At 29.4% G+C, this 17,513-nt stretch overlaps 1 protein-coding gene across 3 annotated transcripts in view; it reads right to left on the reverse strand.

The window, feature by feature from the left end:
- LOC128991266 (ras-related protein Rab-37) overlaps window positions 1–17,513 on the reverse strand; it is a 193,882-nt gene that overhangs the window by 119,601 nt on the left and 56,768 nt on the right. The gene's annotated exons all lie outside the window — the stretch shown is intronic.

The following is a 17,513-nucleotide window of genomic DNA, read 5'->3' on the forward strand; positions in this document are numbered from 1 at the left end:
CAATAGCCTACTCTTTTACAGGTCAATGAACTATGTTATCTATTAGCAAATAACTTGCTAAAGCTGGTCAACTAGGTGAAATATCTAGTGATGAATCCAATTAATAAATTATAAACAGTTGATACAAAAATAAACTTATAGCAATATTATTGTAAGGGATTGTCTGTCGTAAATTTTACGAGAGTTAATAAACTTGGAATGCCTTTACAAAGTAAGTTAGGGCTATGAAGGCTTGTTATTTGAGAAGCAGTGATTCGCGAGTGATGGAACTTTTATCACTCTTTCCTGCCTGAGTAGCTCGACACAGAATTTGACACACACGACTTGGCTTAGCATGCATTTTATTTGTCATTTTTAAAATAAAATATATTGAAAACCTAAAAAACACAACCATGTTAAATGGCCTAGTAATTGTAACAATATTTCACATTAGTAGATTTAAACGTTATTATTGATTATTCGTTTTAGCATGAATAATATTTATAGCTAATAACGTATATAAAATAATTTATCTACAGGCATATCGGAACCTATCTTAGATATGGGGGGTTACTTACGGAAAGCTTAGCTCAAGAACAAAATTTAAATTTGTTTTTGAATAGGGCTACTTTCAAGTAGTTGAAATAGTGATGAATTGCACTCATAGGGTATCTGGTCTTACAAAAAAGTTTTGGTGTAAGTACAAAGTAAATAAAGTGTAATGATTCATATAAGAGGTTCCAAGTCTAAAAATTAGCTTTCCAAAGAATTATTTTAAGTTTTTTCAAAAATAACCATGTTTTTAAACACAATACAGCAATTTTTCAATTACCTGTAAATGGATTTAAGTAGATTATGTCATTTTCGTATTCTACATTAAACTTTGAATAAGAATAATAGAAAATTATGGAGGATCAATAGTAAAGACTCAATTGTAAATAGTTCCAAAATAAGAATTAATGTCTACGATGAAAATTAAAAAAAAAAACATTAGGCCTAGTCTATTTCATTTTTCAACACCCTGTATACAATACGGTAGCAATATGTGTTGAAAACTGCGCCATTTTATAAGCTTTCCAACCATATGCTACATACCATATGCTATTGAGGTTTAGATCTTCTTATGTTTGTTTAATTGTTTTGAATACTAAAAAACAGGGGACATTTGTACTGTTTTTACTGTTCAAACTGAAACAAAATACAAGTTTTGCTCAATGCATGCCTATCTATTTCTAAAATAATAAAAACAACATGTTTTGGATTCTTCAAACCACTAAAGCAAACATAAGCAGAGCTAAACCTCAATAGTGTAACTTATGGTTGGAAAGCTTATAAAAAGGCACAGTTTTCAAAACATTTTGCTACCTTCTTGTATATGGGGATTATAAAAATGCAATAGACTAAAGTTTTTTTTAAATTTTTATCGTAGACATTAATTTTTATCTTTGGAACTATTTACAATGGAGATTTTACTATTGATCATCCATTTTTTTCTATTATTCTTATTCAAAATCTAATGTAGAACATGAAGCTGACATCATCTTCTCAAATACATTTACAGGTAATTGAGAAATCGCTATATTGTATTTAAAAACATGGTTATTTACTAAAATTCTTTTTGAAGCCAATTTTTTACTAGGAACCCCTTATATTCATCATCACACTTCATTTAGTTAGTACTTACACAAACAACTTTTGTAACACAGTGAAAATAAAAACATATAAGAAATTGAATACTTGAAATCCCTATACCTGAAAGTTTTATATTTGAAGTTTGTGACGCAACAATTTTCACAATTTTCAGTGGACATGAGATGAACTGAATGATTAAAAGTATATTCTAAATGCGATACAATAATTAGATATATACATATTATGTAAACAATAGCTAATCATGTTATGGACTATTTCACGAAACATATTTAAATTTAGTAACGTGAAATCATTTGAAGATAAAATCACAGGTTTACACATATAACAAGTTTTGAATACAGGTCATAGTTTATGATCCTATTAAACATCCACAAACCATGCATATTTACCAGTCTTGTAATAACCACAGTATTTACTCTTGTCAAATATTCTGTTTTAATCACGCCTATATTGCAATGAACCTTTGTCACAACGAAAAATATGTTTGCATTTATGTATTCAGCTGAACTAAATAACTAATAAGTAATTTTTTCAACCTTTGTGTGGACAAGGATTTCATATTATTCCCGTTTACTTAAAAAAAAAAACATAGCAGCCTTCCCTTTGCATGTAAATTTATAGAGTAAGCTTAAAACTAATATAATATAAATAATGTTATGATAAACAAACAAACTGGGACCTTTTATCTTGATACCTAGCTTAAAATTCTTTACACAATCATATAGTGAGGGTTATTTTCTTTTACTACTGATTTTCAAAACAAGAATCAATACACTAATAGGCTTTTATTTGTATGACCTTTAAAAAAAAAAATTGAAATTAATGATTACTATAATGATAAATATTAGCTTCTGTATTTACAACCTTAGAGTTTCCCTTTAAAATGGATCCAATAACCTATCAACCCTTTTAAACAGTGCAATGAAAGAAAAAAAACTCTTTTCCTTAAGAAATATGTCGAAACATAAACCTAGTGTTAGGAACCAAACTTAAAGCTGAACTCTAGTCATCATATAACATATGATGACCATGTAGCTATCAAAAATATATATTTAAAAACACATTTCTTCTCACTATATTTGTTGGTGGATTTGCATTTCGTCACAGCAATGAGAAGAAAGTTTTATTTATTTTATATGTTGTCAATAAAGCTATACTCAACTTCCACATTCCCACTTTTATTGAGATGAATTGTCGAAAGGAACACAAATCACTCAGTTCTTGTTTTTGGCGGGAGATTGATCACATTCACAGTAAAGTTTGACAGATTCTCTTTACCTTTACTTTCACTCAAGTATCTGTTTTCCTTATCCACAAAGTCATTACTACTGCGGCATTGCAAATACAAGTCGCAATCTAGTTAAAACTATGTGAAAGTTATAACTAGAATGTGATTGATCTCCCGCCAAAACAAGAACTAAAAGATTTGTGTTCCTTCAAAATTTCTTATGCAACGTTTTAGAGTCAAGCAGAACGTTATTGACAAGTTATGAGGTAGTTATTTTTTGCTTGCCTTAAAAAACTATAAAAATACACATATTTATAGTAATATGACTGATACGTAAAATAAGCTTTTCAATCACCTTTATGTCTAGTTGGTTGGTTATCGATAATCAATGATTAGGATTTCTCACATTTAATACATCAGTTAACATTATTCCATCAAATTTACACTAATACGACCTGACTTTGACGTGTAGCTTCATAGTTTAAAGTATTGAAACATATTTTTAATCATTCTTTTTATTAGTTCTTTACAAATATTTATTTTGTTTTGTGCAAAAATTATACAGTTATGAATCAATTCAGTGCATTAATACAGTATAAAATTGATTAATAAGTAAAAAAAAAAATCCGTAACCATGCAATTTTGACAACTGAATGAAGGATATCCTTATGTCAGAACTTGATGATTCTTTAAACTTTTGCTTTGATATCCGTACTTTTAATTCTTTTGCCTTTATAGCCGTACAGTTTATTACTAATCTGTATTTGTGCACTGTTCAAACACTATAATTTCCATACAATAATTTTTATGTTTTAAATAAAAGGTAATAAATCAAGAATGTAGATTAATGTTGAAGACTCGGAGAGTTATAATGTTGTGGTTAGACGAATAACTAAAACCAAGTATATTTTGTTATCGTGGTTGTGAGGAAAACCCTTTTGACAATGGTTTATTGCCGAAGAATAGCGGTAGAATTTACATACCGAGATATAACAACAGTAATAGGTTATTAAGGGTGATACAGATGTATGACATGGAAAGATCAATAGTAATATTGTTGATCATAGTGGTCTATAATCAAACTGCTTCGATTAATTATTGCCTAGTTAAACTTCTAATAACATCTATGTAATAGTTTGATAATTAAACATGTTACTAAATCTTTTTAATTTTTAATGTTGTGAAAACTTATTTTAAAATACTTTTCAACTCATATTTTTCCATTATTTCAGATTAAAATTAGTTACTATAACGTTAAAATGAAATTTTAATTTACAAAGAAAGGCTGTATTTTTTGCAAATACATAACTATAACAAACAGAACTTTTTACTTGTAAATACGAGTATTTCATGATGATTTAAATCATTTCAAGATTTTTACCTGATGTTTAAGAGTTAGTAATTAGTTGAGTTCTTAAGATCGAAATAACAACCAACAAAAACATAGCTACTACTGATATAGCATAATATTCCAAGTTTTGCTACGTTTGAATACAGTGACAATTATTGTTATGCCTCTTTGAAGTTTGGTAAGTCGGTGGCTCAGTCGGTAGCGTCGCGAACTTCGGGCTCAAGGCAGTAGTGTCTTGGGTTCGGATCCTGGTCACTGCCACTAACTTTTATCAGTACAGTTCACCTTTGTACTGTACCGGCTCACCCCTTGCTTTGCTGGATACGTTCCACGCACAGATCTGTAGTCTATGTGGACGGGCAAATGCAAGGTTAAAAGAGGCCGCAAAAAAAAAAAACACAACCTTCTACAAGCTTCTAAACAAACAATTTTCTCTCAATTACCTAGCCATAATTTTACAGATGACAAGAAACAACATGCTGAAACAAGTCGTGTGTATGAAATTATGTGTCAAGCTACTCAGGCAGGAAATAGCGATAAAAGTTCCATCACACACAGATGACTGCTTCTCCTATAACAAGCTTGTATAGCCTTACGTTGTAAAGATATTCAAGGTTTATTAACAATCGTTAAATTGATACCAGAGGATTTTTAAATACAGCTTCAGGCTTCAATTTGTAATTTTTAATTGATTTTACCTCCAATAAATCGGTCAAATAGAGAGGGTACCTAATAAGTTTGTTAATTGTATGAATATATTCCTTGATAATTTGTTTTTGATAGTGTAGGAATATTTTTGAACATAATTAATGCAATAATACATACAGGTGTATGGTTTACCTAACTGTCTTCGACTTAATGTCGATGATAAACGGGAAATGTATACGGTTAAAATTACCATTGACTTAAAGATTTATGTTAAAAATCCTTAAATATAATGTAAGCCATCTTTTATTATCTATGATATAGCCAATACAACTTGTATTGTTAATTCTGGCTGAATAAACGATTTGAGTAGATTTTATCCGATAAACAATTTAATTTCCCAAACATTTTAATGTTTACAGGTTTGAATTCAAGCAGAGAAATGATAATGGAATGGCACAATGTAGACAGACTGAGTCCAGAGTCGAGAATCAACTTCCCAATAACAAAAAATAACAATCGTAATAAAAATCATACATAATTTACCATGGGAAGCCAAAATAGATATACAGAGTGTTAAAAAAAGGTGGGTAGATAATTTACGAAATGATTCCTTGGGCCAAAAAAGAGAAAATCAAGAATACACATTTTCCAAAATCCCTTCGTTAACCAATTATCCGCTATTTTGTATTTTTTACATAAACATTTTTGTCTTTGAAATTTTTAAACTGTTCTTTATGAAACTTGGTATGTATGTTAAGATAGAAGAGACTAATGTTTATGTATAAGGGAAAATTTTAAGAGAAGATTTCTCAGTAAACCATGGTACTTAATACATTTGGACATTACCAGTTCAAATAAATAAATAGATATTCTTAATACAGTTTAAATTAACCTACAAAGCTTGAATTGACATAACCATTCTTTTAAAATCGGTAGAAACCATATTTTGTACTTTCCTGTTAAAGGGAACATTCATTATTATCGATGATTTTTTTCTCGATATATCGATTTTAACAATTTGAAACATATCAGCTGACAACTACGATAAATATTGTTCAGTATCAACAAACAATAATGAAATGAAACTGTTATAAAAAAATAACCTAACACAACTAACCAAAATGCTGTGTAAAATTTAAAAATTCCGTGTTTAACTTGCCTATTCTGTTATCAAACGGAATTTTTAATTGGTACAGCAAGTTTGGTTGTTATGTTAGGTTAGCTTAGAACATTTTCATTTATTAATCCATATAATAGACTATTTTAGCCTAAACAAGATCAGTTGTCAACTTGTGACAATCGGAAAACAAAAATATCGATATATCGAGAAAAAAATCATCGATAATAATGAATGTTCCATTTAACAGGAAAGTACCCAATATTTCAAGCAAAAATATTTCATTTTTAATTACCGTTTATTATCAATCGATAGATGCGGGAACTGTTTTAAATTACAGTGTTGTAAAAAGGATTAATTGATTGTCGTTTAGGAATTCATGAAAGTAAATGTGAAACAGTTTGCATCAACATGATCCGTCAACTTTGAACAAAATGTGATTTTGAATAATTCATTACTTTACCAGCGTGAAAATTGTGCAAGTGAAATTACCCTGAACTTTCATTAAATAAAAGATGTGTAAAATAAAATAGGTGTATTCTGAAATGAATCCAAAATAACAATGATTGTAAACAAAAACAAAGTTAACTAATTAAGCATAACATATGGTATTTTTTTTAATATACAGTATGTTAGAAAAGACACATCACAATGATAAATCGTAATGTTTTTTAAGGAGCACTATATTTTTAAATCATACTTCAGTTAAAAGTGTATAATATGTTTATATATATTCAACTCGCGAAGAATGCCAATAAAACGTACGGTTGTGTAAGTGTAAAAAAGGTACTGAATTAAAAATGATCATGTTTATTTCCTCTTCAAATGAATAAAACATTATGAAAACGTTCTTCTAAAATTATCTCTCAATGCATGTTTAAATGTAGTATTCAGGCTTTCTGAACATTTTCTAGAAATCTTAGGCAATGTACATTATTAATATTAATAATACATTATTAATGTATTATTAATTATTAATTAGAATTAAAATGTATTCTCTCTTATACGCGTTATTGTCTCTACAACAAATCTATACATTTCTGAAAATATGTGATGGAAATATATATTGAAGTCTGTCATTTTTATCGCAACCTAACACCTGACAGGTCTGTCACAATAATTGATGCAACCGCTTGGTAAAAAATTACAACGTAGGTTTATCTTATTTAAACTGAGAAAAAAACACAAATCACAAAGAATAATTTAACAGCCAACATTACATATGGAAGTTTTGACCTTTACTTTTGAGTTTCACTTTTGACCAATGATGGAATTTGACATCACATTCCCCGTATATGAATATCATATTTAATAATTAATAACACGTAGTCTTGAGTGCATGATCATTTATATACATACAATTGACATTCCTATTGGGTCTGATGATGTATTCGGAGTGTCCAATCGAAATCGATCACCACTTACCATCTTTTTTGTATATTTACCGTCTTGTGAGTAACAGTATAAGCGTAAATATATGTTTTAAGTGTTAGGTGTCTCTTTTATTTACTTTCCGTAATAAAATAATAAGTAAAATAAAATATGTTAATGAAAGGTTAATGTACCATAACAAGATGTGTAATGACTAAAATTATTTTATAAATCTCCAGTTCAAAAAAAAAAATTGAATACAACTTTTTATAAAACACAATAAACAAAACCGTTACAACCAAACAATGCATGGAACATTTATCAAACGAAAGCGTTACAACCAAACAATGCATGGAACATTTATCAAACGAAAGCGTTACAACCAAACAATGCATGGAACATTTATCAAACAAAACCGTTACAACCAAACAATGCATGGAACATTTATCAAACAAAACCGTTACAACCAAACAATACATGGAACATTTATCAAACGAAACAGTTTTGTGTCGACCTCTGGACGTGAGGAAAACTGTTACATGTTGCAAATGAGTATGAAATGGATTCTATAATGCCAGCTCAACGAAAACTAATTTAACTTTATATTTATTTACTCAGTTGTGACTGCACACAAATGAGGACAGTTGTAGAGACAAACGCGGTTGGTTTGAATAATAGAAACGGAGTTTAAGGTGACTTTTTATTTAAGTAGTTTTATATTTTTAGAAAGAAAAGTAGGAAAATTAAAATTATTTGTCAAACGGACAATTGAATGAGCAGTTTTTTGACACCTTTAACCGGTAAAAAATAAAGACGATTTGATTTGTTTTTAAAGCATTTAAGATTTTTACGGATAAAAGGGTTTGGTTTTTACCTTAAATTGGTAATGCAATTTTTGAACCAGTTCATATAATTTTAATTGGAATTTGTATTCCCTTAAAAACATCACCCTTGATAGAATTTATTAGGAGATTAAGAAGACTTTATCGTGACAACATTTTTATGAAATTATAAAATTGTAAAAGAATTATGTTTTGGTTGACATAAAATAATGGAAAAAATCGTGTGCTTCTCTAAACAGTCGTTAACAGAAAAATACGTAAATGGCATAAAAATAAATGATAAGTTATTCAGAATAATTTGTTCACAAATAAATTCAAATTGCTTAAGTTTTAAAAATGTATCATGATGTGTTTTAAAATCATTATCAGAGAGAAGGAAAAATTTAATGTGTTGTTTAATATCTCTCTATATACCTAATGAGGGCAAGGTGTTTCTCTAATTAACTGATTTTTACAATTGAGTTATTTTAAAGAGTGTGATTTAGTGGAGATCTAATAGCAACAAAAATAATTTACCATAGATGAGTAGTTTTGTTCACCCATTGACTGTCTAAAACAAACATAATCTTTGAAAAATAAAAGGTTATTACATTATTAGTTTTGTCTCAAAAACTAGTATTGAACCCTTCAAGAATGCTGAATTTGCAAATGGGTGTCCTCGGCTAATTTATTCGTTAAGATCATATAAGTTATAATATCCTATTCCTAACCTACGAACATATATGAACTATAATTTTCTAATGATAAACAACTACAAATCCAATGAGCTGATAGAAACTACTGTAGGCTCTGAGACAACAAATAGCCACACGATTGGTTCTAATTGATCCCTAGGATTGCCAACGCAACAACAAACGTTTTCAACCGTTTTGTGACTCCTAATAACCAACTTGTTGTTGCAACACTGGCTAGTAATGTTTTCTAAATATCATGAGTCTTACAAACCATATTTGCAAACGAAAAAATTTCATTTTCAAAGACTCCTTAACAAATTTATTGAGCATTACAACCGCGACCTCAAATGAAGATCAAATCACAAAAGAAATATTATAATACAGTATTGAAATATATTAGATTAACTCAAGATGACGTCACATGCTGGTCCAGTTGTGCCACGTGCTACAATCACATTGCTACCAACGTTGCAACATGATAATTCCCAACATTACAAACATAATTATTTATCCTGCCTCGTGCAAACAGCTGATTGTATCACTTAGCAACTTGTTTATCGTTTAGTAACACAAAGAAAAACACAGCCATCATGGTTGTTATTTTATGTAGTTTCAATTATGTGGGCTTTGAATGAAAATATTTCCAGACGCGAACTCTGCTTTGTATTGTTTTGGAATTACAGCTTCAATATTGTTTTTTCCCAGTTTCCTTGTTAAACGTACAAATAGTTCTACACTTTTGACCAACCTGCGAAATAAACTACCAAAATACAGGTGTGTGTTTACTTAATCCACTTATAAAATACGTTTTGCAAGGGAAAAGGAATTGTTGGGATGTGTACTATGATGATCGGGTTAAAAATATGTTATTAATGTCAAAGACCAGTGTTTCATAAAGAAGCACCACGTTTAAACAATTTTGTGAGTCTTTGGGAACTTTACATCTGTTACTCTTTTGTTTTATAGGCTTACATATGTGTTTACTTTCCGTGTTACATATGACAAATGATGTAACTACTTTAAGTTAAATAACACTGACTTCTAAATTAAATCGTTAAGCAAGTATAAATAATCGAACATTATAGTAAAAAAGTATTGTTACATTATACAAGATTAGAGGGTTAACGTAATATTGAATGAACCTTTTTTGGCACTGGGGGAAATAATGTGTTATTAAAGAGGTGAATAGGTTGTAAAAAATTTCAACATTAAATGTAATTTTTTTTCTATTCTCTGAAAATAGTTTTTATAGAAAATTTTACATTGTAGAGTGAAATATGTACCATACTGAAGCTATAGATTGTCTAAATAAATCTCTATACTAAAAAAAAACATTTTAACAGGGTGACAACTGATTTAAGTATATCAGAATTTAATTAATTTAATTCAGAATATTGATTAAATTACAAAATAGAAACAGATATAGCTTGCATAATTGCTAGATATAATTTCCCACTTAATTATGCAATAATAAAACAGATTACCATTTGTTTCGTGTCGGTTCAGTTAAATTGTACATAAATAAAATGGCATTGTCTGTACTTTTATGTATAAAATAAAACTTTGTCCGTTTTTTTTGCAGACAACAGCATAAATTAAAATTAATTTTGAAAAAACCGTATCTTACACACAACAATGGTGCTTTGATGAAATAATTTGCACGAATCAATAATAAGTAAATTTAAAACATTTAGCGCCAACTTAATATTCTAGGGAAGTCTAATTAACGATATTTTGAATTATTCATCACTTTGATAGCGTTAAAAATGTGTAATTACCATGAATATTATCAATATTTTGTTCAGGATATGTATTTGATATATAAAAACTATGATTGTGTTAATCTATAAAAAATGTTCTTGACAAACTCTTTTTTGTAGATGCCAAACTAACCAATACCCGTCGCCTGCTTCATGTTTAAGTGCAAATTAATTCCTCAATGTAACGTTATTTTTCCTCAACGTATATTAATGGAGGAATACTTTGATCTTGATGTTATTTTTACATCAACCAAACATCTAGATGGCATGTCACAAAAATTGATGCAACGATTTATTGAAAGAAGTTAATGTTAAATTTTTATAATTTTCCCCCAATAATTTGGAGAGAAAATTACATAAATGGGTAGGTGAAAAAATATTTTTGGTCGATTTTGTCCAAACTAAAAAAATAGTTTTATTAACACAATGTGTACACCACATTGGACGTGACGTAAATTATTCCATTGAATCAAAATCAACTAGGCCCGCACATTTTAGATCACCTAAATAACAACAATGATATATTTATGCTTCTTGTGTCTCCAAACAGTAACCAAGATAAGCTAAATGATACAATCAGCTGTTTTGTGCATAAGGCAGGATTCATTAATCTGTTTGCAGTGGGAAATTCGTGTCGCAAACGTTGGCAGCAATGTGATTGTCGCACGTGGTACAACCTAACCTGCATTTGATGCCAATTTTTCCTCATTTTAATTTGTTATCGTATTAATTTGTCAGCGATTCTTTCTTTATTTTAAATTACCACCATACACAAGTTTGGTAATTTCCACTAAAAAGTTTTATCAGCAGTCTTCAATGTTTAATTTCTATATTCACAAACATGGTTGATAAGCATTTAATATTTTAATAATATTTACAGCCAGTGTTATCTCTACAGTGCGTTTATTAAAAGCAACAATTATTGAGGACTTGTGTTGTTGCGTTGGCAATCCTGCTGATCAATTAGAACCAATCATGAGTCTGTTTGTTGCCTTAAAGTCTATAATGGCTTCTATCAGCTTATTTGATTTATGATTGTTTACAAGAGAAACATATTTTGAACTTGAACACGTACTTGTAAAGATTACTAAAACTAAAATATTTTATCAATAGGATTCTCGTGGTTAAAGTATATTATAAGACATTCCGTTTTGAACATGTTCCTTTTAATCTTTATGCTTTTTCAAGGATGAAATGTTATAATATCTATGAATCCATTTTAGAATATTATTTAAAGAATATATATTTAGGTTAGGTTGGGTTAGGTTTCCACCAAGACATAACTTTAAACTTGTGTCTACAAACAGATATTGAAATTACGGTTTTAAGATGCATATAGTAATTCATAAATAGTGCCTCAGTTTTTAAAAGTGCATTTAATGATAGAAACTTAATGGGGAAATTTTGCTATACATGATAATAAAAGAATTTAAAAAGTGTTTAACTCCTAAACAAGTTCATTAATTTCTCCCCCTTTTGAAACACGAGCTATATAAACTATTAAATTTTTTTATCGTTCCACACAGTCAATACAGTAGAAAGAAGTTCGTGTACCTAATAGGTTGTGTTTTGAGTCTAAGCAACTATTAATATTTCCAGGAAAGCCAACTGTCACAATATAGGGTTCTGAGAATCGACGGGAAACAATGGAAAAACACGTGTTTTTCTTTTTGCAAACGTTTTCTGTGAACATTTCATCCAAAAGTTTATTAATCTTTTTGTATTACAAGGTGCTTCTGTACCTCGGCAAAGTGAACAATGTGAAAAATTTGAACCCTTTGTAAAAATAAATCGTATTTAAGTTGTTCATGTAACTATGTAGAAAAATCTATCGTGTTTCCTTTATTGAATACAGCGCTTTTCATTGTGGCATTCCATTTTAATCGAACTGTCCAGTTATATTTTTAAAATTACATTTAAATGGCAGGTTTAAGATTCGAAACACTGACCTTGGAGTCAAAAGGTCATGTTTAAAACCTTGCTCGTTCAGGGACGAATGATAAGTAAAGTAGGTTTGCAATTTTTTTCTTTATTGTAAAGTTATTCAAATTAAATCAGTAATTTGAAATATCTATCTAGGTTAGTTTTTAAAATATTAATTTTAGTCACAGCAGAGCAAACAAAATACGAATATCAATTAGTTTCCATTTCGCGTGACATACTATTTGTATTTATTTGAAAAATGTTATATTTTTCCTCACGTTTCGGTTTGACACAAACTGTTTCGTTTGATAAATGTGAATTGTTTGTTCAACAGTTTTGTCCATCGTGCCCAAGGTCAGCATTCATTAATTTGCATGTTTAGTTTAGATAAATAAAGCAAAGATAATAGTATTTGATATAAAATCTTTCAAGGTTTTTCAATGTCATCATTATATATTTTATTTTATTTGTAAACCCTTCACATTTAATAAAATATACAAAAAAAAATTAAATAAAATATACGTGGAAATTCTATACGACAATACAGTATAATTGGTTATCTCTAGAATGCTATATTTTAAAATATTGTTTAAGCCTTGCATATTGTTTGAACAATGTTGGTATGCGTGGCGTAAAATAAATGGATGAATTAATGAAAATATGTTCATCATATGAGTCCGCATTATAGGTCTATTGAAAATGCTATTAAAGTAATTTTATTTAACACTATAAGTACGGAACCATAGCTGTTTTTAGCCATTACCAATTATTTCCCTTGATTTTTTTATAATATAAAATGGCTTATTATGCCTTTCTATGGCTTATTAGTAAGGTCGATATATATTTGATTATCAGAATTCAGACTGTTTGGAATTCAAATCTGAAACTGAACATATTTTTTTCTTAATTTCTTTAAAGTAGATAATAAAAAAAGAGTCGTTTTGGTTTTAATTTCACTATTACGTTTTATGGATTCGCAGGGGTTTTGATTAAACATATTTAAAATGTATTTTAAGAATACTGAAGTGCACCTTTTGAGAGAACTGTCAAATCAATCTTCGTGATATGTTGTCTTAAAGAAATGAAGGGGACAGAGGAGCAAAAGTAATATTTAATTAAAAAAAAACCTGCTTTACAAATTTACTACAGAAACCTTGATAGGTCTAGAGATTGCTAAAGACATAGCAATGTAGTCCTTTGTACATTCTTACTTTTTCAAATACTGTTGTTTAACTCAACATCAAAGAAAGTTTTGCATGCAACGCATTTTAAGAAAGTATAATATCAAATGAGTTTTCCTCAAAGAACACTACAATTTCCAGATCATTTAAGGTTCAGGATCATTTTACTTTCACATTTTGACGTTGTCAAAATTATGAATAATTCAAGTCACCATGTAAGAGTTGAGAGTTTATGTTAACGCAAAAGGTTTCACATTTACTTTTATGACTTCCTAAAATTAATTCAAATACTCTTTTTGTAGCATTTTTATAGATTTTTAATATATCTTGTCAATAAAATTTAACAAGACATGTTTAGTATATTTTTAATTAAATGGTGTATTAATGCTAGTATCTGTATAGTTGATTCAATCGTTGTATTTTATCCCAGGCATAAGGTATTTATAGTATAATAAAATACAAAGAACATATACAGCAAATTTATGTAATCAACAGGGCTAGCTTTAAGATTTTCACTCCTTCTGGATGCTGGATCATCAACGAAAGTTAACAATGTCAGTAGTATTCCAATACCGTACTATGTCGGCTGCTGCTATAATTGATAATGAGTAGGCCTACACTTCAGTGTTATTTCTTAATTAAGGTTTGGGAGTTCCACACTTAATTTCGGAGGGTTTACTTACGTACAAACACAGTTTATAAACCATCCGATTACTCGCCATGATGTAAATAACTGATTAAGTCATAGCCTCCTCTGTTGGTTTGGCAACGTCGCACCGGCCTATTTCCATGCTATAATAGTAGTAAGAAACGTGTAAACATAGACATTGTGCCAACGTTCTATTTAGTGCAACAGATGTTTCGGTTGACGGGAGAGCAGGGTTGCCACTTTTGTCCAGCCGCGACCTTGTATTACAGTAAACTATGATTAAACCCCACTTGAAGACATCCGTATTTTAAGTGAAAAATCCAATGACATTCACATTATCAGGTATAAAGAGTGATTAATTATTTATGTGATTGTTCAATTGCTATTCAATGTAAATCCAATGTTAATTTCTTTAAATACTTTCAGAACATTATTCACTATTTTTATACACGCAAATTTTAGTTGGTATCCAAATTACTGTTCTGAATAGTTTAACAATATTGTTTTTCACAACTCTACACACAAATACTCAACCAGTCGTTGAACAGGACAAAAACAGCCGACCAAACAAAAGCTTATACAGGTGTGAAACTCACACAGAATGAGGAATAGTGGCAAAGTTGTTTACAAAGGACCTTTCTATTTGATCTTGGCCTTTAACACTAATACAGGATATATTACCAGAGCGGCCCTTATACTACTTAGGCCTACACTTAGGATCTGTAAACAGTTCTGTGTTACTGAGAAATTTATCCAGTAATGGAAGATTTTCCACAAATTTATTTTACGTTTACTTGTTAAGAGTCCTTGGAGCCTAGACTTTCTAACTCCAAACAATAAAAAAACTTTAAAGCAAATTTCTTATTTCATAGTGCACTATACAGAAAAAGGGTGTTCAAAAAAGTTGGGGACATTATTTACGTAAAGATTCCTTGGGCCAATATGAAGAGATAATCAAGAGTAACATTTTTTCCCAAATCGCTTCGTTAACCAGATATCCGCCATTTTGTATTTTTACATAAACATTTTAATCTTTTAAATTTTTCAACAGATCTTTATGAAAGTTGGTATGTATGTTAAAGTAGAAAAGATTACTATAAAATGGCTGATTTACAAAAAATGTCAAGCACCCTTTTATTTAGCATTTTTAATTCCCTATCAAACGATGTCAAGTTTAAAAAGATCTAATAAGAAATATTGGAAACTAGCAGAGTACCCGTCCTTCGTACGGGGTTGGAATATAAGTATAAAATGCTTATTGCAGTTATACTCAAGCTTTGCGATTGCAATGGGTGGAGGACACAGTTTGATAAAATTTGCTTTTTTAAATTTACAGTATTCTATAGTATTACACATCTACCATAGCCATAATGTTCTACCATTTTACCTAAACAATAGAGAAAATAAATTATCAATTCGCAAAATATCACAAATTATTCATGAAATGAAAAACATATACATAACTGTAAACAATCCTACTTTGACAGTTCTCATTGCGAATCACAGTTTTTTGTTGCTGCTTAGTTCAAATTAGCTGTTTTCATAAATGCAAAAAAAATATAGTGCTGCACCCTGTTGGTAAATCTTATAACTTTTTAATGCTTTTCCATATCATAGAACCAACTTTTTTAGTTGAAACAGCTGACTAAATTCTTTAATTCCCTTTAAATATGAATACTCATAAGGTTAACATGGGGAATTACAGAGCCACTGGGGCGGAGCCCGAAAGGATTTTTGAGATGAGAATATGCCTATATGTTAATCGGGAATGTAAGCTATCATCATGCCAAATTTCAGCCCAATCCGTCCAGTGGTTTATGCGTGATTGAACTTCAAACAAACAAACAAACAAACAAACAAACAAACAAACACACAAACTTTCACATTTATAATATTAGTAAGATACTAAGATTTTTGTTGTAAAATGGGTTAGAATAAGGATAAAAATCGTAATATTTCAACCATTTCTTATTCGATCTTTTTGAACGTGATATTTGTTAATGGGGACTTAAAAATGCTAAATATAAGGGTTCCTGAGATGTTTTATAAAATCAGCTATTTATTGTAATTTAAAAAATAATAATAAATGGCTACACACAAAGAGAAAAATTTTGAAAAATTACAGTAGATTAAAACCAAAACTTAATTTAAATTAAATACTCTCTGCGTAGTATGCAATAAAAACGACATATTTCCCTATTACTTATTGCCATCAACCTACTTCTAATGCCAAACTAAAAGACCAACTTGAAAACTGTACGATATGTTATGTTCCCATCATATTTACGAGTATTTTATTAATGACCAAAACAAGTACTTCAATACCAAGTAACTTCCATAGCCTACTCTATAACAGGTCAATGAACTATGTTATCTATTAGCAAATAACTCGCTAAAGGTGGTCAACTAGTTAGGATATCTAGTTATGTATCCAATTAAAAAATTATACACAGTTGACATAAAAATAAACTTATTGTGTTATTATTGTAAGGGATTGTACGTCGTAAATTTTACGAGAGTTAATAAACTTGGAATGCCTTTACAAAGTAAGTTAGGGCTATGAAGGCTTGTTATTTGAGAAGCAGTGATTCGCGAGTGATGGAACTTTTATCACTCTTTCCTGCCTGAGTAGCTCGACACAGAATTTGACACACACGACTTGGCTTAGCATGCATTTTATTTGTCATTTAAAAAATAAAAAAACATTGAAAACTATAAAAACACAACAATGTTAAATTCACCTAATTATTGTTCCAATATTTCACATTAGTTGATTTAAACGTTATTATTGCTTATTCGTTTTAGCATGAATAATATTTATAGCTAATAACGTATATAAAATTATTTATCTGCAGACATATCGGAACCTATCTTAGATATGGGGGTTTACTTACGCAACGCTTAGCTCAAGAACGAAATTTAAATGTATAGCCCTGTTTAGTGTTTAGTGTTTTTAATACTTAATAACAGGGAACTTTTTACATTTTTTACTGTTCAAACTGAAACAAATACAAGTTTTGCTGAATACATACCTACTATCTATTTATAAACATTAATTTTCTATCTTTGGAACTATTTACAATGGAGTTTTTACTATTGATCCTCCATTATTTTCTATTATTCTTATTCAAAATTTA

The sequence above is a fragment of the Macrosteles quadrilineatus genome, unplaced genomic scaffold (assembly GCF_028750875.1).
Source record: "Macrosteles quadrilineatus isolate MER2022 unplaced genomic scaffold, UCM_ALF_1.0 Scaffold_1__1_contigs__length_201487025, whole genome shotgun sequence".
Classification (NCBI taxonomy): Eukaryota; Metazoa; Arthropoda; class Insecta; order Hemiptera; family Cicadellidae; genus Macrosteles; species Macrosteles quadrilineatus.